Raw genomic sequence first — 23,715 nt, forward strand, 5'->3', positions numbered from 1 at the left:
GATGCTGAAAAATGCTATTGCAGTTGCAGAAGGACGCTCTTACCATTCCAAACCCCATCTGGTTCTAATTTTAGTACTGACCCGATTTGTTTAGGCTGGTTTCGGTTCTTCTGAGTGCTGGAATTGCCGCCGCTGTTCCGTTTCCATGGGTCCCCTAATTACAGTAAGCTATTTTTCATTCCGAACATCCATAATCGTCGTTCTGTTATAAGTTACTGAGGAATTTATGGTGGTATTTGTTATATAATTGAGTTTCGGTTATTATGTGTGCGATTAGAGTTGCTGTGCTTGCCGGGAGTTGTCACTGAAGCTGTTGGGCCCGCCGGGGTTGCACCCAGGTTGCTGCTGCGTCGCCGGAGACCACAGCTAAAGCCTCTGTCTTCTTGGGTTTCTATTTTCGTGAGTTACTTAGTTATATGTCGTCGCCGAAACCAGGCCAGATTTACTGGTAACTGTTTCTTCCTTTCTTGAATTTGTTCTGCTTCTATTTTGTTCCAGTATTCTTATTATTGTTGGTGTCTCTGCTGCCTTAATCGCTCGGAGTGATGTTACTGCCGTTAGGACGGATGCCCGGGTTTGATTTCTGTTTTTTTTTCTGTCGCTGGGAGCAGATACCAGAGCTGTTCTTAATGATTCGGGTCGGGTATATTTTTCGATTCTAGGCTGTTTACATATTTTACTATCTTTTCCATGCTTGTTTTGATTTGATTTTTGTATATGTCTTTGTCTGGGTTTCTTGAAACAGTTTCAACTACTGTAATTGCAATTTGTAATAATGCAATTTGTAATAATGCGATTACTATAAGAGGCGCCAGAGTTGTTGCTATTCTCGTGGGATTAACGTTATCGCTACTGCCATGAATTAAAAGGAAAGGGGATTATCACGATAAGTTACGCGGACTCAGTTAATCGAGGTAGGGGTTTTTCTTAAAATCTAATTTATATTACAGAGTTGTGATAAATAGATATTGATGCAAAAAGATATATTTCTGTGATTATATTTGTCTTGTGGATATGATGGTTTGTTGGACTGAATTATTGGGTGTTTGATTGCTTGAGTGAATTACGGTTGTTGATAAGAAATGGATTTGGAAAGTCATTTACTTGATTATTATGAAAAGTGGTTTTTTTCTTGGTTTGAAGTTAAAGTGGTTTGATTTTGAGTCGGTCTGATTTTATAAATAATTTAATACTTGAGCTGGTTTGACTTTAAAAAGAGTTTTATTATTGGAATTGCTCTGATTTGAAAATACTTTGATACTGGAATTGGTTGAATTTTGGAAAGTGATTGAGATTTGGAAATGATTGAGAAAGGATTTGAGAAATGTTTGGATGGGACCCGAAAAGGGTGGCAGTGTCCGAGTTTTAGAGGAGATGCTGCCGAAATTTTATAAAATTGGAAGTTTTGTTTGAAGTAATTGTCTAAAAAGATTTGGTTCTTAAACGCTATTTGTTTCAGATTGATTTATTTAGAAAGGAAAGAATTATGTTTTGAATTGAGATTGTTGATTAACGGGAAGAAGGATGATGAGGATTGATTTGAAATATGATTTTTAAATGAATTTAGAAATGGGATATGGATTGATGAATGATGATGATATTGAGAATGGCTTAGATATTGATGAATGATGAATGAATTATTTATATGGCTTATGAATTTGAAATATCTGAGATACGAGGTTCCCTGGATTAAGTGCCGTGGCTTGCCACCACGTGTACCAGGTTGAAAACTCGATACTCTGTTGACCCTACGACGTAAGTGTGACCGGGCACTATATAAATTCCCGGGAATGATACCCCCATTGAGTATTATTGATTATTTGAGAAAAAGCTATGCATAGACTCTTGGGGATGCACGTCGGGGGACAGTCTAAGGACAATTCAGACTTGTCGGGTTGGCTGGATAACCGACAGATGAGCCTCATCAGCCATAGGACAGGCATGCATCATATGCATTTGTATGCTTTGCTTGGGTTTGAACTTGTTTTGGTTTGCCTAATTGCTAAACTGTTCTTAACTGCTACTTGAACTATTTGCTGTAACTGCTACCTACTTGTGCTTTCCTTGTCTGTCTTGTCTGTGTTTGTCCTGGCGTGCTACATTTGAGAATAAACTTTGGTGCTGAATTAATGATTGTGTTGTTTGATTATGTGGTTGGTTTCTGATTGAGATTTTCTTCTAAGAAATGAAAGGTTTCGGATTTCTAAAAGATTAAACATTGTTTCTTTGAAAAGGTTTTGAACGATTTCCTATCGGTTTTTAAAAGATTCCTAAGGCATTGATAATCACTGAGCTTGAAAACAGTTTTCTTATTGAATATCTTCTTATGACAACTTTGAAACTCTGTGGTGAGACCATGTGGTTAGGTTCTCACCCCCCTACAGTTTTACCTTTTCAGGAACCGGGTGAAGAAGCATTAAGAAGAGTTATACTGCGTTTGGTTTATAAGATGTATTAACTAGATATTTTTTTCCCCTCGTCTTTGTTATTACAAGTTTGTAAGAGGGATAGGAATTGTATCTTTTATATGTATATTATGAGTTATTATGTAAGGAGTCTTGTATATGAATCTATGCCTGTTTGTATTTTTTTTTCTTAAAGATAAAGTGTTTATTTTTGGTTTTCTAAGAAATCAGCGATACAGTGTCAAGTCACAGGCTCCTATTTTAGTATTTAGTATATAAAGTAGTCGTAATACTTCTTCCTATCAGAGTGGCGCAGCCGGAAGCGTGACTTCTGATAGTGAGGGTGTTACATTATGGTATCAGAGCGGTCTTTCCTGTAGAGCCTGAAGAATGGATCGATTATGCTTCAATTGCATACTCTGAGAGTCTGTCATGTAGTAGGTCTTGTTTGAATAACGAGAATTAGAGCTTATGCACATGACGGTCTATTGAATAATGCCATTAGTCTTGCATTGCATAATCCCTGGTATTAAGTTTGGCCAGCTTAACACTAGTGAATTATGTATATGTAACCACTAATGGGTTATCATAGACAATATGCGAGTCATGGGTAATGCGAATTGCGGGTTTTGGGAACGTTAGGAGTTAATTCTCGAGGTTACTCGGTTAGGTTTCTTGAACTCTGCGAATATCACGTATCTTGTTCCTGCTTGGTATGCTCTAAGGTTCTTGTCTGCGATACTTTTCTTGGAAAATGAACAGATTATCTTTCAATCCTACTCTCGTTCACGTACGCTTTTGTTTGATCCTAACTGCATATGCCTGTTTAAAACCCTTGGTGTATTTACCTTCTTTATTTAGGCACTTCTTTTTGAATCATGTATTTTTTTTTATATATACATTTGAATCTGTTTTGATGCAGGACACCTTTTTAAGTTCATTTTTCGAGTCCCTTGTAAATAAATTGTAATTTAGTTTTCCTCTTTTTTTATAATAATTACAGCCATTCTTTAAATCTTAACAAAACTGTTTTTGATTTAAAATATACAACCGCTTTTAATTTGATGTGTACTTCTTTATATAAATGTTGAAAGTTCCTTATATAGTTTAAAACTAGTTGTTTCCAATACCTCGCCTGTTTTTTTCACTGATTTATGGAAATGTATATATACTTCAAATACAATTTGATTTTCTAACAATTTTATTACAGTTTTTACGAATATCCTGATTTGACTATATATTTAGATATTTTTCAAAGAAAGGTTTTTGTCTCTTTCCAGTTGGTTTTGTTTGGTAAGCTTTACCTAATTTATTTTTTATTCGAATTTGGTTTAGCATACTATATTATTTATGCAATTGTTGTTCTTACAAAAAAAAATGTTGGACTCATGTCTTTATTCTCATGAATGGATCAATTTCTTTCTTAAACTTTTATTTCTATGGATGTCATATTTAATTATGTTTTTAACTACTCTTTTATTTATTTTTTTAACGTCATCATTAGTCTTAGTTTTCCATTTTTTGTGAATCTCATTCTCATCCGAGTCAACTTTAACTCGTTTCTATCTAATGCACCATTTGTCCTTTTACTTGTCTTTCTTTAGTCAAAGGTTCTTTCTTGAGAATTCTCTATTGATTGAGTTTTCTTCCTGGCGCGTTTTGTATTCCTTTAGACCAATTGGAAACTCATTTGATAATCTATACCCAGTGAGTTCTTGTTTGAATTCCCTTAATTTAAAGGTCCTTTCTTCCATAGGTTGATTTCATTTTAAGCACATCGTGATCTTCTTAAATGATACTTGCGAGGTGGTTATTTCAAATATACTTTCAGAATTTTGTTTTGAACCATTTTTAAGAAGGTTTTGAATTCTTTTGAAGAAATTTAAGTTTTGAATCAACTTTTTTAAGTTGTTAAGTTTCTTCTTAAGCTTTTTGTTTCTATGAGTGACATGCTTTATGAATCCTAATTGAAATCCTTTAATTTAAGTCCCTTTCTTCAAATGAGTTAGTTTCCTTTTTAGCACATAATAATATTATTGAACATCCTTATAAAGTTGTGACTTCAAGTATATTATTGAGGTTTTGTTTTAAACCTTTTTAAACAAATTTCGATTTATTTTTATGCAAAGTTGTCCCTGATTAGAATTGCTTTACTTGAGCAGTGCCTCTCTTTGGTATGATTTGAACTTGTTTTGGGGCGATACATCTATTGAAGTTTTAATAAAATCGCTTTCAATTTAGCTTACACTCCTTTACCTTATACTCTAAAAATTTCTATGTGATTTAAACCTGTTTGATTGTAATGCATCATCTTTTCTTTTATGAGTAAAACTTTATCTCAGATTTTCTTCCAACAAGATTATAGTTTTCATACATGCTTAAAAAAGAAGAGAAAGTACAATTTTGCGCTTAGCCAAATTAATCTTTCCATTTACAAAGTTTGTGTAATCTATTTCCACTTGAATTTATATTGAAATAATACCACATTTATATTTTTATTACTCTTTTGAAGGACGTTTGTTACCCATTTTCTCTTTAGAACATGAAATGATTTCCCCTTAAGTTTTCATTCTTTACGAACAATGCATTTGAAAATATTTTTAACCATACTCTTGAGTTCTATAAACTTTGTCTTTGGTTTGGATATACTTCTTCTGCAAACCTCATATTTACTGGTCTCAGCTTGAATTCGTTTCAAAATACTGCATTGTTTTTCATCTTATTGGTCTTATTAAATTCCTTCGATTCAAGAGTTACCTTTAAAGTTATCAGTTGATTCTCTTTCCAGCACTTTTTATTACTTGTTCATCCTTGTCTACTTGTGATTTTCACAATTCTTTCAAATTCTCGCGAACACGGTCGTTGTTACTGTTCTTTCTTTTCTATGGTCTATTATCCTTCTGAATATACTCGAGATTAGTTTTGGTATCTTGTGCGACCGTTAGACTTAGTAAATGACACATTAGTCCTTTAGGACACGTTTGATGAACGTAAAAGGTAAAATTCGTAGAGGTATGACATCACAGGGAGTTGTGAAACCTTGTTTTACGAGAAAGAGTTATGTTGATGTGGGACTTATGACCAGTAGTAAGGTTTGCAAAGTGTTTAACAAAGTTGAGAACCCTCGGGTGAATTGATCGATGAAATACGATTAAGAATGGTAGAGATGAGTTATGTTGAAAGTTGAATAGTTGAATATCTGAGTTGGTGCGAGATCAGTGAGTGAATGTTAAGCACGTCGTTTTGACCCCAGCCTATTTTATGACCTATCCCCACCTTGTCTTACCACTACATGTTTGAACCACGTCGTCATTTGCATCAAGCTTGCTTTGTAATTTCTGTCTTGCGATTGCACTCCTACCCTTATATCTTTATGCTATGTGGTAAACAAAGTATTTGAAACTATATAAATATGAATGCTAAAGTTTTTTTGCTTTTTACAGAGTGTTAACCATGTAATGTATTTTGTAATACACTAATTTTCGAGGACGAAAATTTTTATAAGTGGGGTAGGGTGTAAGACCCAAAAATTTTGAAAAAAATTTTATTATGAGCCAATTTTAAATTTATTTATTTATTAGAGATTTTATTTTCAGAAATTATTTCATTAAAAATAATTAAATCAGATTTTGATAATTAAAATATAAATTTTACTTAATTTCATTATTATTGAATAATTTTCTATACTTAAATTATAAAATTTAGCAGTCGTAAAAGAATAAATTTTATATGATTTAGTTTAAATAATTGAGATTTTAGAATTTAATATTTTAATTTCATAAAAATAAATTATATCATCTCTAATTTTAAATTAAGATACTTGATTAAAATCTAATTAGCAAATTGATAATTAAGTAATATTTTTTTTTAAAGTAATTTCAAGGGATTAAATTAGATTTCGAATTAATAAAATATACCCTAATTTGATTAGAATTACCAAATCCTAATTAACCCAAATATTCCCAAATTAAACCCTAAGCTTCCTAATACTAACAGCACCGCCACCACCATCCCAAAACCCTCAACCACTCACCCCTTTCACCAAAACAAAACAAAAAAAAAAAGAGAAAAAGAAAGAAGAGGGAGAACAGAGAAGGGACAGAGAGGAGAGGGGGAAACTGAGAAGAAAAAGTGGGAAGAGAGTAAGAACGCGCTGGCGCGCGGAGGGTCTTGCTGCCGCCGTCGCCGCTAGTCCAGCCGCATGCGAGAGAGAGAAGGTTCGCAGATGAAAGGCGCAACGGGACGGAAGAGGACCCACGCCCTATCGTCACCGTTCACGAGGGCCACGAGCCGCGTCGTTGTCGCTGAGGAAGGAAGGAGCACGAGCTTCCGTCACCATCGTCGCCGGCGATGCCGCGAAGAGGAGAGAGAGAGAGATCGGGCAGAGGGAGAACGATTCGCGCCGCCAGCTGCGTCCGCGGGAGGAATCGCCGCCGTTCGTGTCTCCTGTCGCTGTCAGCTTCGCGCCGAGCTCCCATGGCTGTCGCCGCTGAAGCCTTCACCGTCCTTGCCGCTGGAGCTGGTCACCGGAAGAGAGGAGGTGACGGTGGTGGGAGTTGCCGTTACTGTTCTATCTCTGCTCATTGAAGGATGCTGAAAAATGCTATTGCAGTTGCAGAAGGACGCTCTTACCATTCCAAACCCCATCTGGTTCTAATTTTAGTACTGACCCGATTTGTTTAGGCTGGTTTCGGTTCTTCTGAGTGCTGGAATTGCCGCCGCTGTTCCGTTTCCATGGGTCCCCTAATTACAGTAAGCTATTTTTCATTCCGAACATCCATAATCGTCGTTCTGTTATAAGTTACTGAGGAATTTATGGTGGTATTTGTTATATAATTGAGTTTCGGTTATTATGTGTGCGATTAGAGTTGCTGTGCTTGCCGGGAGTTGTCACTGAAGCTGTTGGGCCCGCCGGGGTTGCACCCAGGTTGCTGCTGCGTCGCCGGAGACCACAGCTAAAGCCTCTGTCTTCTTGGGTTTCTATTTTCGTGAGTTACTTAGTTATATGTCGTCGCCGAAACCAGGCCAGATTTACTGGTAACTGTTTCTTCCTTTCTTGAATTTGTTCTGCTTCTATTTTGTTCCAGTATTCTTATTATTGTTGGTGTCTCTGCTGCCTTAATCGCTCGGAGTGATGTTACTGCCGTTAGGACGGATGCCCGGGTTTGATTTCTGTTTTTTTTTCTGTCGCTGGGAGCAGATACCAGAGCTGTTCTTAATGATTCGGGTCGGGTATATTTTTCGATTCTAGGCTGTTTACATATTTTACTATCTTTTCCATGCTTGTTTTGATTTGATTTTTGTATATGTCTTTGTCTGGGTTTCTTGAAACAGTTTCAACTACTGTAATTGCAATTTGTAATAATGCAATTTGTAATAATGCGATTACTATAAGAGGCGCTAGAGTTGTTGCTATTCTCGTGGGATTAACGTTATCGCTACTGCCATGAATTAAAAGGAAAGGGGATTATCACGATAAGTTACGCGGACTCAGTTAATCGAGGTAGGGGTTTTTCTTAAAATCTAATTTATATTACAGAGTTGTGATAAATAGATATTGATGCAAAAAGATATATTTCTGTGATTATATTTGTCTTGTGGATATGATGGTTTGTTGGACTGAATTATTGGGTGTTTGATTGCTTGAGTGAATTACGGTTGTTGATAAGAAATGGATTTGGAAAGTCATTTACTTGATTATTATGAAAAGTGGTTTTTTTCTTGGTTTGAAGTTAAAGTGGTTTGATTTTGAGTCGGTCTGATTTTATAAATAATTTAATACTTGAGCTGGTTTGACTTTAAAAAGAGTTTTATTATTGGAATTGCTCTGATTTGAAAATACTTTGATACTGGAATTGGTTGAATTTTGGAAAGTGATTGAGATTTGGAAATGATTGAGAAAGGATTTGAGAAATGTTTGGATGGGACCCGAAAAGGGTGGCAGTGTCCGAGTTTTAGAGGAGATGCTGCCGAAATTTTATAAAATTGGAAGTTTTGTTTGAAGTAATTGTCTAAAAAGATTTGGTTCTTAAACGCTATTTGTTTCAGATTGATTTATTTAGAAAGGAAAGAATTATGTTTTGAATTGAGATTGTTGATTAACGGGAAGAAGGATGATGAGGATTGATTTGAAATATGATTTTTAAATGAATTTAGAAATGGGATATGGATTGATGAATGATGATGATATTGAGAATGGCTTAGATATTGATGAATGATGAATGAATTATTTATATGGCTTATGAATTTGAAATATCTGAGATACGAGGTTCCCTGGATTAAGTGCCGTGGCTTGCCACCACGTGTACCAGGTTGAAAACTCGATACTCTGTTGACCCTACGACGTAAGTGTGACCGGGCACTATATAAATTCCCGGGAATGATACCCCCATTGAGTATTATTGATTATTTGAGAAAAAGCTATGCATAGACTCTTGGGGATGCACGTCGGGGGACAGTCTAAGGACAATTCAGACTTGTCGGGTTGGCTGGATAACCGACAGATGAGCCTCATCAGCCATAGGACAGGCATGCATCATATGCATTTGTATGCTTTGCTTGGGTTTGAACTTGTTTTGGTTTGCCTAATTGCTAAACTGTTCTTAACTGCTACTTGAACTATTTGCTGTAACTGCTACCTACTTGTGCTTTCCTTGTCTGTCTTGTCTGTGTTTGTCCTGGCGTGCTACATTTGAGAATAAACTTTGGTGCTGAATTAATGATTGTGTTGTTTGATTATGTGGTTGGTTTCTGATTGAGATTTTCTTCTAAGAAATGAAAGGTTTCGGATTTCTAAAAGATTAAACATTGTTTCTTTGAAAAGGTTTTGAACGATTTCCTATCGGTTTTTAAAAGATTCCTAAGGCATTGATAATCACTGAGCTTGAAAACAGTTTTCTTATTGAATATCTTCTTATGACAACTTTGAAACTCTGTGGTGAGACCATGTGGTTAGGTTCTCACCCCCCTACAGTTTTACCTTTTCAGGAACCGGGTGAAGAAGCATTAAGAAGAGTTATACTGCGTTTGGTTTATAAGATGTATTAACTAGATATTTTTTTCCCCTCGTCTTTGTTATTACAAGTTTGTAAGAGGGATAGGAATTGTATCTTTTATATGTATATTATGAGTTATTATGTAAGGAGTCTTGTATATGAATCTATGCCTGTTTGTATTTTTTTTTTCTTAAAGATAAAGTGTTTATTTTTGGTTTTCTAAGAAATCAGCGATACAGTGTCAAGTCACAGGCTCCTATTTTAGTATTTAGTATATAAAGTAGTCGTAATACTTCTTCCTATCAGAGTGGCGCAGCCGGAAGCGTGACTTCTGATAGTGAGGGTGTTACATTACTAAGCCTCCACATCACAAGAAAAATGAGTTTTAGGCTTTTAGCAATAAATTTTTAGCAACAATAACGTAATAATCACTGTTTTTTTTATTTAAGTTATGTTTTTATGGCTATTATATATTTGCCATTAATACTATATATTATAATGACAATTATTATTATTATTGTCACTAAAAAATACATTAAAAAAAGTTTAAAAACAAAATTTTAGTGACAATTATATATTTGACACTATTATTATATATTATAATAGTAATTATTATTGCAACTAAATTATTATTTATTTTAACTTTTTGTTTTAAGTTTTTTAAATTAATACTGACAATTATTTAATTGTCACTAAGAAGAAAGAAGAAGTAGACGCCCTCACTCGAGACGTCGAAGAAACATAAACCAAGCAATTGGAGGAATATTTTAATACGACCTGGCTTCACGTGACAACAAACAACTCAAGGTAAAAATTCTAGAAAACTGAGTCTAAGAGTTTATGGTTTTTAATTTTTGTTGTTTTGTGTAATCGAGGATAAATAGAGAAAAATTTCTTAATACACAATTTTGAATGTTTAAGAATGGTTGTGTTAAATTTAAATAATATGTTTGAGGAACTTTTACAAATATAGTGTACTCTTTATGTACTTTCATCCCGTTTGATATCTTAGAATTGTCATTGAATTTGGTTAATGTTGCTGTTGTATTATCGTGCAGTAAAATGCCTAAGCAGAAGGAGAAATAGAAGAAAGAAGAAGTAGACGCCCTCACTCGACACGTTAAGAAACATACATCAAGCAATTGGAGGAATATTTTAAATGATCCGAAATTTGCACACACCTGGCTTCACATGACATCCGGTAAGAGTCTAAGAGTTTATGGTTTTTAATTTTTGTTGGTTTGTGTAATCCAGGATAAATGGAGAAAATTTTCTTAATACAATATTTTGAATATTTAAGAATGGTTGTGTTAAATTTAAATAATATGTTTGAGGAACTTTTACAAATATAGTGTACTCTTCATGTACTCTCATCCCATTTAATGTCTTAGAATTGTCATTGAATATGATTAATGTTGCTGTTGTATTATCGTGCAGTAAAATGCCTATGCAGAAGGAGAAATAGAAAAAAGAAGAAGTACATGCCCTCACTCGAGGCGTCGAGAAACATAAACCAAACAATTGGAGGAGTATTTTAAATGATCCGGAGTTTGCACACTACCTGGTTTTACGTAACAAACAGCTCAAGGTAAAAATTCCAGAAAACTGAGTCTAAAAGTTTATAGTTTTTAATTTTTGTTGTTTTGTGTAATCCAGGATAAATAGAGAAAAATTCCTTAATACACTATTTTGAATGTTTAAGAATGGTTGTGTTAAATTTAAATAATATGTTTGAGGAACTTTTACAAATATAGTGTACTCTTCATGTACTCTCACCCCGTTTGATGTCTTAGAATTGTCATTGAATTTGGTTAATATTTATGTTGTATTATCGTGCAGTAAAATGCCTAAGCAGAAGGAGACGCTCTCACTCGAGGCGTCGAGAAAGATAAACCAAGCAATTGGAAGAATATTTTAAATGATCCAGAAACAGCTCAAGGTAAAAATTCCAGAAAACTGAATCTAAGAGTTTATGGTTTTTAATTTTTGTTGTTTTGTGTAATCTAGGATAAATGGAGAAAAATTCCTTAATACACTATTTTGAACGTTTAAGAATGGTTGTGTTAAATTTAATTAATATGTTTGAGGAACTTTTGTAGATATAATGTACTCTTATCCCGTTTGATGTCTTAGAATTGTCATTGAATTTGGTTAATGTTGCTGTTGTATTATCGTGTAGTAAAATGTCTAAGTATAAGGAGAAATAGAAGAAAGAAGTAGACGTCCTCACTCGAGGGGTCGAGAAACATAAGCCAAGCAATTGGAGAAATATTTTAAATGATCAGGAGTTTGCACACGACCTGGCTTCACGTGACAACAAACAGCTCAAGGTAAAAATTCCAGAAAACTGAGTATAAGAGTTTATGGTTTTTAATTTTGTTGTTTTGTGTAATCCAGAATAAATGGAAAAAAATTCCTTAATACACTATTTTGAATGTTTAAAAATGGTTGTGTTAAATTTAATTAATATGTTGGAGGAACTTTTACAAATATAATGTACTCTTCATGTACTCTCATCCTGTTTACATTACTAAGCCTCCACATTATAAGAAAAATGAGTTTTAGCAATAAACTTTTAAAAACAATAACGTAATAATCACTGTTTCTTTTATTTAAGTTATATTTTTATAGCTATTATATATTTGTCATTAATAGTATATATTATAATGACAATTATTATTATTGTCACTAAAAAATACATAAAAAAAAGTTTAAAAACAAAATTTTAGTGACAATTATATATTTGACACTATTATTATATATTATAATAGTAATTATTATTATTGCAACTAAATTATTATTTTTTAACTTTTTGTTTTATTTTTTTAAATTAATACTGGCAATTATTTAATTTCCTAAATTGCAAATCCATCGAAGAAAGAAAGAACCCTTGTCTCCGATAACCCATTCCCTGAAAACCCACTCTATCTCAACTTTTTCCACTGACAACCACCTACTACCACCGTCCCGGGCCTTGCCATCATCGACGATCGCCACTTATCATCCTACACGCACTTCTGTCTTCCTGTTTCCACGCTCGGCCTCAAATCTAGGTCAAATCCGTGCCAGATCCACTCAGATCCGCGTTGCTGTTCTAGACAGCGAACAATGTTACCGTTATCGTCTCAGTCGTTGTTGCCCTCGCCGTCATAGTCGCCAACCTTTGTTATTTTCGCTGTCACATTTGCCCTTCATTAATGCATCGTAGCAATTCGTTGTAGCAAGTAACTCTTATGCGCATTCTCTTTACTTTGATCCATTTCGTTTTGTTTTTATTTTACTTTTGCCTATGATTTGATTTGTGTTTCTGTGGTTGTTTGAAGTGAAAATACACATTCTCTTTATTCTCACTATTCAAATTGATGTGTTTAATTGCTTCATTTATTCAGTATAGTTTCATAATTTCTCTTTATTTGTGTCTATGCGCTTGTTTAATTGCTTGAATATTATGTTTGATTAATATAATTACTATTTAAATTTGTGATTTTAGATACATTACCACTATATTGTGCAATTTGGTGTATTCATGATGATAGTTCTGTTAGTAGCATTTTTATATGATGGGTTCAAGTTATTTATCATAGATGATAGATAGATAGGTAATTAAATCAATACCTGTCTAGGACACAAGATTTTCCGGTAAAATAAGTTCAGAGTTAGTTATCATAGATGATAGATAGATAGATAGATAGGTATAAATTGCTGGTAAAATGGATTTTGACAACAATAGTAATGGCTAGGGGTGTTCAAAACCGATCCAGACCGTACTGAAAAAATCGAAAACCGAAAAAATCGAGAAAAAAAAAATGTGTTTTGCAGTTTTTGCGGTTCGGTTTAATTTTCAGTTCTGACCAGGAAAACCTAACCGAATCGAACCGAACCGGTGGAGTAAAAAACCCTAAAAAACCAACCCCAGCCCACCCCACCCCAATTCCCTTGAGCGCGAGTCCTGAGCCCTAACCCCACGCCTCCCACCCCAACCCCAATCGAAAGCTCTCAGCCTCTCACAGTCGCGCTCTCCTCTCACAGTCGCGCCGGTGCACCTAGCCACTGAGCCACCCATGTTTTCTACAGTCGTGCTCTCCTCTCACGAAGGCGAACCCACGTTCCTCCCAGTCTCCCACCACCTCGCAGCGGACAGAACGAAGCCCCAGCCACAGCTTGAACGACCCTCGTCCTTCGCACCAGCAGTAGCAGAGCACGACCCAGTCACCGATTCAAAAGCAGCATCCGCCAGTCACCAATCAACACAGCACCCACGTTCCTCCCGGTCTCCCACCCAGCCACCGATTCAAGTTAGATATGGAGTCCGAGCCACCGAGTCAGGTATGTAATTTGGTTAAATCATTGATTAATTGTTGCTGTTTGTTGTTATTGGTGTTGTTTACTAGTGTAAAACCTGATTTTGTTTAACCTTGCTATTGGTATTGTTTGCTATTGGTATTTTTGACCTTATTGTTACTGTTAATTTGGTTAAATTATACTCAACATTGGTATTGTTTACTTTATTGTTCATATTATTGTTTGTTGATTCATTGTTGTTGACTTGCTATTTGTTGAATCATTGTTTGCTGTTTGTTAGGTAATGTTCAGTTTGTTGAATTATTTTAATCATTGCTGTTTATTGATTCATAGCTGGTTATTGATTCATTTATGCAGTTTGATGTCAGTTCAATTGAAAATATGGGCGACACTGGATTGCCGCTAGTTCCTCTGCTGAATGAATCAACAAGCATCAGATCTTCAACTGCATTGCCTGCTGTGCCAGCTCCTCATAGAAACACAAGGAAGCTTGCTAGTAGAGGCCGAGGGAAAAGGCGGGGTGTTGAAGAAGCTCCTGTTGATGACTCCGCTGAAACTGAGACCGGCGAAGGTAAGAGAAAGCCTTGTAGACCTAGGTCTTGGACATGGGATCACTTTACTAAAGATGAAACTAGTAATCCACAGTACCCTAGAGCTAAATGTAATTGGTGTGGGGCTAGTTATGCTTGTGATACACATAAAAATGGCACCAGTAACATGAAAAATCACTTGTTGTCGCAATGCAAAAAATTTCCAAAGGAGGCATTAGATCCTACCCAAAAGATTCTTTGTTTTCAAGATGCGATAAAAGATGATAGGAAAGGGATAGGTAGTTTACTTTCTGCTGTATCTTTTGATGTTGATCGTTATAGACAAGCGCTTGCTAGAATGATTATTGTGGATGAATTACCTTTTTCGCATGTTGAGGGGGAGGGTTTCGTTATTATATGAGTTGTTTGCAACCCAAGTTTCCAATTTCTGGAAGGCTCACAATTGCTAGGGATTGTTGGAAGCTTTATTTGAATGAAAAAATTAAGTTGAAGTCTGTTTTTAATCAACCAAATCAAAATGTTTGTTTGACAACTGATTGTTGGTCATCTGTGCAAAACTTGAACTACCTTTGCCTTACTACTCATTACATTGATGTTAATTGGAAACTGCAAAAAAGAATCTTGAATTTTTGTGCTATCAAGAAAATGATCCAGTGCTTTCAAGCATGGCTGAGAAAATGAAGTCCAAGTATGATTAGTATTGGGGAAATATAAAAAACACAAACATGATGATTTTCATTGCAGTGGTTTTTGATCCTAGGTATAAGCTTCAATTAAGTGGGATTTTGAAAAGTTGTATGAAAAAGAAGATGCTAAATTCTTGACTTCAAAGGTAAAGGAGACTATTTTCAAGGTGTTTAATAGCTATAGGCTGTTTGGTGGGATTGGTAACTATCAAAGATCTACTCACCAAGATCCTCCTAAAATTGGCACACAAGAGCTTAAGGCACATGAAACTTCTTTTGCTATGAAATTTGAGAAGAAAATGCAATTCAATGAGAATGTTAACAAGAATGAGGTGGAGTTATATCTTATGGAGGCCTTAGAGAAGAGTGGCATGCAATTTGACATTCTAAATTGGTGGAAAGTGAATTCCACTAAATATCCAATTTTTGGGCAAATTGCAAGAGACGCCTTAGTCATGCCAGTTTCCACAGTTGCTTCAGAATCGACATTTAGTACTAAAGGAAGGGTATTGAATAATTATAGGAGTTCTCTAACTCCAATGACAGCTGAAGCGTTAATTTGTACACAAAATTGGCTCCGAAACTCTCCAAAACTTGTTCTTGAGGAACTCATCGAGGAATTGGAGAAGTTGGAATTAGGTATAGTTAAGCTTCGACTTATAAGTTTCTTTATTTTAATCTAGTTTTTATTTATATATATAATTTGTTATGATTATTTCTTGTTTTATATATTTTGTAGAAGTTGCACCCACTCTTGACCCTAATGAAGAAGATTCTGGTGTTGAGTCTGATTGAGTACATCTTGTTATGGTATGAATTGTTCTCTTTATTATTAGAATATATAACTAGATTAGAATGTTTTTCTACTAGTGTTATATTATTATTATTATTGTTGTTCTTATTATGTAACTGCTTTTTTATTTCAGGTTGGTTTACGTTAAGTTTAGCTGTTTTATTCGAGAAGACACCATAACTTGGCTATCTTTTAATGGAATTTTATTTTTATTTTCAGTTCTGTTGACTGTTGAACTTTTAAACTTCTTTAATTGTTGTATTTGAATTCCTTTTGTCGTTAAATTTCATTAGACCAAGACTTTGTTAGCTATTGTGTATTTGTGTTGGTCGATTTCAATGTTATGAATTTGTAAAATAGTATGGTAGTATTTTTTTGAATTGATTGAAAAAACCGAACCAAACTGAACCGCAATTTAATTAGATAATCGGATCGGATGACTTTTTCCTCAAAAACTGAACCAAACCGTACCGCGAACACCCCTAGTAATGGCCACTAAAAGTGAATAACATTGCAATTTTAGAATTACTTTTGGTGGCCGTATAAATTACCAAGAAAATGGCTACTAAAAGTTATATACTTTTTATGGCCATTAAAAATGTCTTTACCGGCAAATATTATAATTGCCGCTAAAATCTTTTAGCGACAAAGCATAAGACGGCTAATATATAATTGCCGGTAAATGTATTAGCGACTATTTTTATTGCCACTAAAAGCAAAATAAATGGCCACTAAAAGTGATTTTTCTTGTAGTGTCAATAATGCAATTAAGCATTTATCTCCTCTACGTTTGCTCTCAGTTTCTCTCAATCTTAATGTTCTAGTTCTGTTCCTTTGAACCTGGATTTGATACATTTATGGTATCAGAACTTCTATAACAGAAGGTTTATATATGGAGTTGCCACAAATTTGAGTTTTTTCAGCAACCTCACCACTCAAGTCTTAAATTTTGGAAGCAATGCGACTACACTAAAGAGAGCATTTCACTAAGAATGGAAAGCAACATTTGAGAATTCTAAAATTGGATTATGCTTATAGCTTTTAAGCTGTTTTACTTCTTCTCTTTCATGGTTATTCATTGAACATTTTGTTTTCTTCAGTTTATCTTTCTTTGTTTCAATTAATAGAAAAATACGTTTATCTGAGGTATTAGAAAAAAGCCATTGAGAAAAAAAAACAAAGAGTCTAGCTTGGAGAAAAGCCAAAAATTATGTCATTATTTTTTTATAATCTTTTCTGTTTTGTTTCTTGAACCTAAGATTTTTCTTACTAAGTTGGGTAAGCATTTAGTGTTGAGAGTCTGAAGAGTGAACCTAGTCAAATCAAGATTGGTCAGAAGTTTCATTTGTTCAGTATTGGATAGAATTCTTGGGAATTAGTGTTTGTAATCTTTGAAAAGATTATGAAATCCTACCATAATTATGGTGGAGATTGGATGTATGCCACATTGCACAAGATGGTTGAACTATGATACATGACTGTACTTTTTTCTCCTTTGTTTTATTTTTGTTTCATTCGTTATGAGACAAAATTAAATTGTCTTTTACATAATTCATCTCGTAGATACAACAAAATTAATGTTGTAGAATTTGGCTTACTATTCAAGTTTAAAAGCATAAAAAGAGGCCGTGATTCAACCTCTTTTCTCTAGGCCATTCAAAATATTCAACTAAAAATATTATCATATACTAAATTTAGGTTGCTCTTTATTACACTTTTATTTTTTTCAACTTTATTTACTTTTTTATTTTATATTTTAATTGAATTTTCTTTTGTATATTATTTTATTTTTTAATTGCCTTTTGATTTTATTTGTTTATTATAGAGTGAACTCCTAATCCGACCCCTGTCCATTTTTTAAAAATGATAACGCGACCTCTCAAAATAAAAACGATTCATTTTGCCCCCTGTCTTTTACTTCCATAACACAACGCGATCCACGCGGATATTTGTCTCGACGAAAAATGCTAACATGTCACAATGGCACTCTGACTTGGCACGTTAGCTAGATGGCGTGTTCGTTAGGTGCTTGATTGGGCAATGTGAAATAGATAGGAGCTAAACTGTTCACATCCACGTTGTTAAAAACGACGTCATTTGCCGTGGAGGGAAATCTTTCAATTGCCTCTTAGATGGTGGATTTCCATAAAACCCCAACATCACAATTATAAGAAAACCCTAGGAGAGAAGCTTGTGACCGTGGAGACGGTTGTTGATGCTTGGTAGGTCGAGGAAGGTGCTGACGTCGCTGCTGACAAGGGTGTTGACGGAGCTTGTTTGACGATAGTTCGACGAAGTTGTTGACGGAACTTGATGGAGTTCGTTGACGACGTTTCGCACGGTAAAGGTCAGTAATTTTCTCAACGCATGTGCTTGTCTCTTGTGCTTTGTATGATTCTACAACATGATTCAAATTTGGACAAATCACCATTATTGTTTGCAACCTATTATGATCCTGGTTATAGAAACTATAAATACAAATAAATATTGTATATTTTATTAAAAAATAAATTAGTATGCAGTTTTATGAGACAACCAATTTTTTTAATAGGAAACCAATTTTTTTAATAGGAAACTAAATAATGCAATCATAGTTAACTATTTGTTAAGATATATGTTATTAAGATTTGTTATTAAAGTTGAAATAAATAAAATTGTGCTATTGTATTGTACTACAGATAACTGGATATATGGTCATTCTTGTGTTTTATTATGGGGGAATTGCAGAGACTTTAAGGGAAGTCTCCGAAGAAACAATTAAAAAAAATGATTGGCCTAAAAAATTATAATACACTATTAATGTTCAAAATGTAACAATTGGAATTTCAACTCAGATCATAGGGACAAAAATTCTTTTAATTAACCACTATACTACAATTTAATTTTAAAGTTAAATACATCATTATATAATATATAAAAATTTTAAAATTTTCTAAGAAGATCATAACCTCCATTGGCCCTCTAAATCCGCCCCTTGCTGAATAACCAATTAAAATATGCTACCTTACATAATTAATGTCTGTTGTTATTTTTTGTTTTTGGATATTTGAATTTGATTGTGACAGTGTTTGGAACGTTATAGTTCAATTATATTTTGAAAACACACATATTTTTTATCTATTTTTTACAAATTCTTTACAATACTTCTTAATATTCTTTTAATAATATAAAATTTAAGTTGAATTGAAATTAAATATTAAAATGATAAAATTTACATTTAGTTGCAAATTATTTATATTATATGATCCTATAAATACTGATATAAAATTTTATTAGACCAAAATAAAAATAAAAATAAAATCAAACATGAAAAATAGTCAAAATACTCTAAATCTCACACCTTTTTTGTGACTTAGGAATTAGGACTAATAGAAAAAAAAAAATATAAAGACAGCAAGTAAAAGAAAAAATAAAACCAGACAAAAGAGAAACTCCGTAACTTCTATCTTAACTAAAAAAATATTTTAAGATAGTATTTGTTTTCGAAAATTAGAGAAACTGAAATTCTATTTTATTTGATGGTCAAATAAATTGCCACACCACTTTATCAATACCAGAGAAGATTAAAACTGAAAAAAGACAAATGTTAAAATTGAATGACAGAAAATTCAAGACATTTGTGAGGTAACGTGCTTTTGAGAACAATTGATACATGAGAGTTTAGGCAAGATTTCCATATATTCAAGCAAATGTTTTCCTTACTAGGATAATTACAAGTGAATCGAGGACAAGTTATCAAACTATATTGAAAAGAATGGAGAGTAGTTTCAAGGAGTATGAGTCTATTTTTCTATTGTTAAGTATAATTTATATATTGTTAGAAATTTGGGTATTATTTATGGGTTTCAAAAACTCATCTCGAATAATACGAGATACCTGATATTGTGTTTAAAGAAAATGACTTTTCCTTCATAATAATTAATTTGTAAAGTGTGGTTCTCTATTATCTTTAATAATGATAGAGTCAGATTGTTAGAAGTACAAAAATGGTTGCTTCTGTATTGTTAATAATTTGGGTATTGCTAAAAATATTATCATATACTAAATTTAGGTTGCTCTTTATTACACTTTTATTTTTATCAACTCAAATTATTTTTAATATAGAAATAAAGATAATATTTTGGTTGAATATTAATATTTAAAATGTATTACAGCAATGTAGAAGAGTAAAAATATGTCTAACACGCATCTTGCGTATTGTTAGGATAATGACACGTGTCCAATACACACCCTGTGTATTATCAGAATTATGACACATGTCCATCATGCACTCTATAAGTGTTGATTTTTCACCTGCAAAATCTATTTACATGTAATTATACCAAATAATCTCATTTTCAACAAAAACACCAATATTTTTTCATATAAAAAAATGAGTCACTTTATTTACTTTTTTAGTTTTATATTTTAGTTGAATTTTCTTTTATATATGGTTTTTTAATTTGATTAAGGAAGTAAAAGTGGTGTTAAACTCGAACATGGGGAATACACGTGCTTTACAGCCATGTGGTGTAAGTGGAACAACTCGGAGGGTCCGAGTTGCGTTGTATATTACATTTCATGAAAAAATTGATAACAACAAATAACTCGGAGGGTCCGTTTTCTAGTTTGGGAAATTCATATTTGCTCAACCACAAGTCGGACCATGCGATTTCTTAAGCAAAATTTTAAAATCAAACAACTCACATGGTCCGATTTATGTACTCTGAATTTTTTCCACTTTTTTAAACACAAATCGGACTCCGATTTGTGTACTCCCACAATTTTAAAAAACACTAAAAATTACCATGTTAAAATATATCACTTATTTTACTCCCATATCAAAATTTTTTAGCCTTTATATATATATTATTTTATTTTTTAGTTGCTTTTTGCTTTTATTTGTTTATTATATGTACTTTCCTAACAGCCCTCTATGTACATTAATAAGATAGAAACAAAGAACGTGTTAGGTTGGGCATGAGCTACCAATAATTAATTCTAAAAGTGACAAATTTTATTTATTAGTTAGACGCATCTTATGGAAACTTCCAACTTAACAATAATTGGATTATATATATGCATGGTTGTTAATAATTTATGTTCTGCCTTATAATGTATCCAATTACGTAAATAAACACTTTAATTTCCCCCCTCCAACGTGTTTTATCTTTGGATTCTTTTATCCTAAAGTAGTAAATTCTAAACATACATAAAAAAGTTAAAAACTTATCTACTATGCTTTCAAGTAGTTATTTTTGGTTGAGATCTAGGCTTACAAGTTAAGAAAATTATCAGACATATTATTAGGAAAATAAAAAACATATACTTATCACTGAAATATATATGTAATTACTTAACGTATAGTACTGTTAACTTTGTTCTTAATCTTTAGATTATTGATAATAATGGGGCATCTTCAACTACAAATGGGTCGATGCATATATAGTACGTTATTGTTTATACTTTATACATAAAGAGTATGATTTTCTTATAATTAATTATAATTAGATTGATTGATATGAAATGACAAAAGCTAAAATTTTTTATGTATACTTTAATTTATATCAATGAAAGCAAAATTAAAGGAAGTCTGCTAGACTAAAAAAAAATGGCAAAAGGAAGAAGGAAAACGGAAAAAGCAGTTGATGAATCATATATACATGCATGCTACAACCTTGTATTATAATTAACATTCAAAAGTTGGTAACAAAGTTGAACAAAAGTTACATAAAGGAGGAAGAACGCATGACAAAGAAAGGCAGTTAGGTAGGTAGCCTAAGATTATTTTGATGCATAATTATTGGTATTAAAAAGTTTAAAAATAATGAAAAGTATGAGGAGCCAATGGAATTGTACAATGGAGGTTTAGGGAGTATTAGAGATATAATTATTAGTGTTATATTTTTTTATCAGCTGAAGGTTTTGGAATGAGTGGTATCATGACATAGTATTAAAATTTTAGATTCAAAAAGTCAAGAGTTCAATCCTTTGTGAACTCGAAAATCAGTTTAAACTTTTAGGTAAATTTGGTAGTGATTGTAATTTCTCTTTCAAAAATTTTTAAGACCAAAACTAAAATTTTAATATTATATATTTTTAAAAATATTTTTATTTAAATTTTAAATTTATTTTTTAATTTTTATATTTACCTTAAATTAAACATAAACTGAGATATAATTTAATTCAGTATATTTTATATTAAACATAATATAAAAACTTACTTTAATTTATGCCTTTACTCTTAATTTCTTAATCGCAGTCTTTTTTTTAAACGCAATTCAAGAAAGACTAAAATCTATATTTTATTATAATAATATCAAGTAAATACTTAGCTAATAACATTGACAATGATGTTAACAATGGCAACCAAATGATGATTGGTGTATTTTGTCAAATATGGTTTATTTCTTTAATTCAAGAACTATTTTATTAAATTTAAACTTTTATTATGTTTTTGTTTTTTTCCAAAATCTATTTGCTCTCTATATGACTTAGCTAATAAGTCATATAATATAGGATATTTGTTATTATTATATGGATATTTATAATAGAAAAATTCAAATGTTTTGGTAAATACTTTAAAAGTATATCCTGTTTTTTAGCATTGTTGATCACTACTAACTAAACCCAACTAAAATTTAAATTACAAGAAATTTTAATTAAGTGGCACATGAACAATAATAGAAAGACCAACTAAAAAATGGTATTAATAAAAGCAAAATGGAAGGTGGACCAAAGAAAAAAAATGTTTTTTTTTTAGATTAGGTTGATGTAGAAGATGAGCTTTCATTATTAGTACATGGACTTTGACACACATAAGTCTAAAGAAGAAAAACCCAATCGCCTAGAAGTTATCTAGTTGTACAATATACACAATTCAATGATTAAATAATTTCAGCCTAACAAACATCATATCATATATTTTCCTATATGATATTATCCCCTACTGTAATGTGGAATATGAGCTGGAACAGTGGCAGGTGTTGGTGTTTGTTTAATTGTTTATTTTTTTTTTCCAAAAAATCGCAATATGTATTAAAAGAAATAATTAATTTGCGTTGGTATTCTTTTGAAATCAAAGAATAAATTGTTTTTTTTTTTTCATGTACTATTATGTAATAAATTTTTTTTGATACTCTTAATACAGAAAACAATTATATATTTAACCAATCTAATACATAGTTAAAAATTGAATAATATTAAGTTTTTAAAACACATTTTAAATATATTTTAGAATTATACAAGTATTTCATAAATTTTAGTCTGATTAAAACAATGTGCAATAAATTAATTATTTAGAATTAAATTGTCTACTAAAAATCAATTATCAAATTTATCATTTATTTATATTTTTTAGATATTTTTTAATAAAATAATTAATCATTAGAATAATCAAACCTTTTATAACAATCTAATAAATTTTTATGTACATTAAATATATATATATATATATATATATATATATATATATACCCCTGTACTAATTGATAATTAACTTTTGCTATTTATATAGTATGATATTTTTTCTTGCATAAGGGAAATAAGAAAACAATTGCAACACATGTATATAAAAAATTAATCACTATATTTTATGTGTATTTTTTTTGGGGAATATGTACTTATGTTATTTTATATATTTTTATTATATATTTTGTATATGAATAATTTATTTGTTAATTTATACCATAAATATATTATTTTTTATAAGATTAAACTACCATAAGTAACCATGAAAGATTGATTCGTTGACAAAAGTAATCATAAAAGATCATAACTCCTTATATGCCTACAAATAATTAGTTTTATTTGACAAAAATAATCACGGTCACAAACCATACTCTCATAACTTTGATTTCACTTTTAATCTTCTTCTCAACCTTCATGGCTATGTTAACATTCCTCTCCCTGTAGTCTATTGGAGCAATCGTCTATTAACTATTTTTCACAAACAAAACTAATCAATTATAGACATTTGAAGAATTATGATCTTTCATGATTACT

The sequence above is a fragment of the Arachis ipaensis genome, chromosome B5, assembly GCF_059453495.1.
Source record: "Arachis ipaensis isolate K30076 ecotype BB chromosome B5, ASM5945349v1, whole genome shotgun sequence".
Classification (NCBI taxonomy): domain Eukaryota; kingdom Viridiplantae; phylum Streptophyta; class Magnoliopsida; order Fabales; family Fabaceae; genus Arachis; species Arachis ipaensis.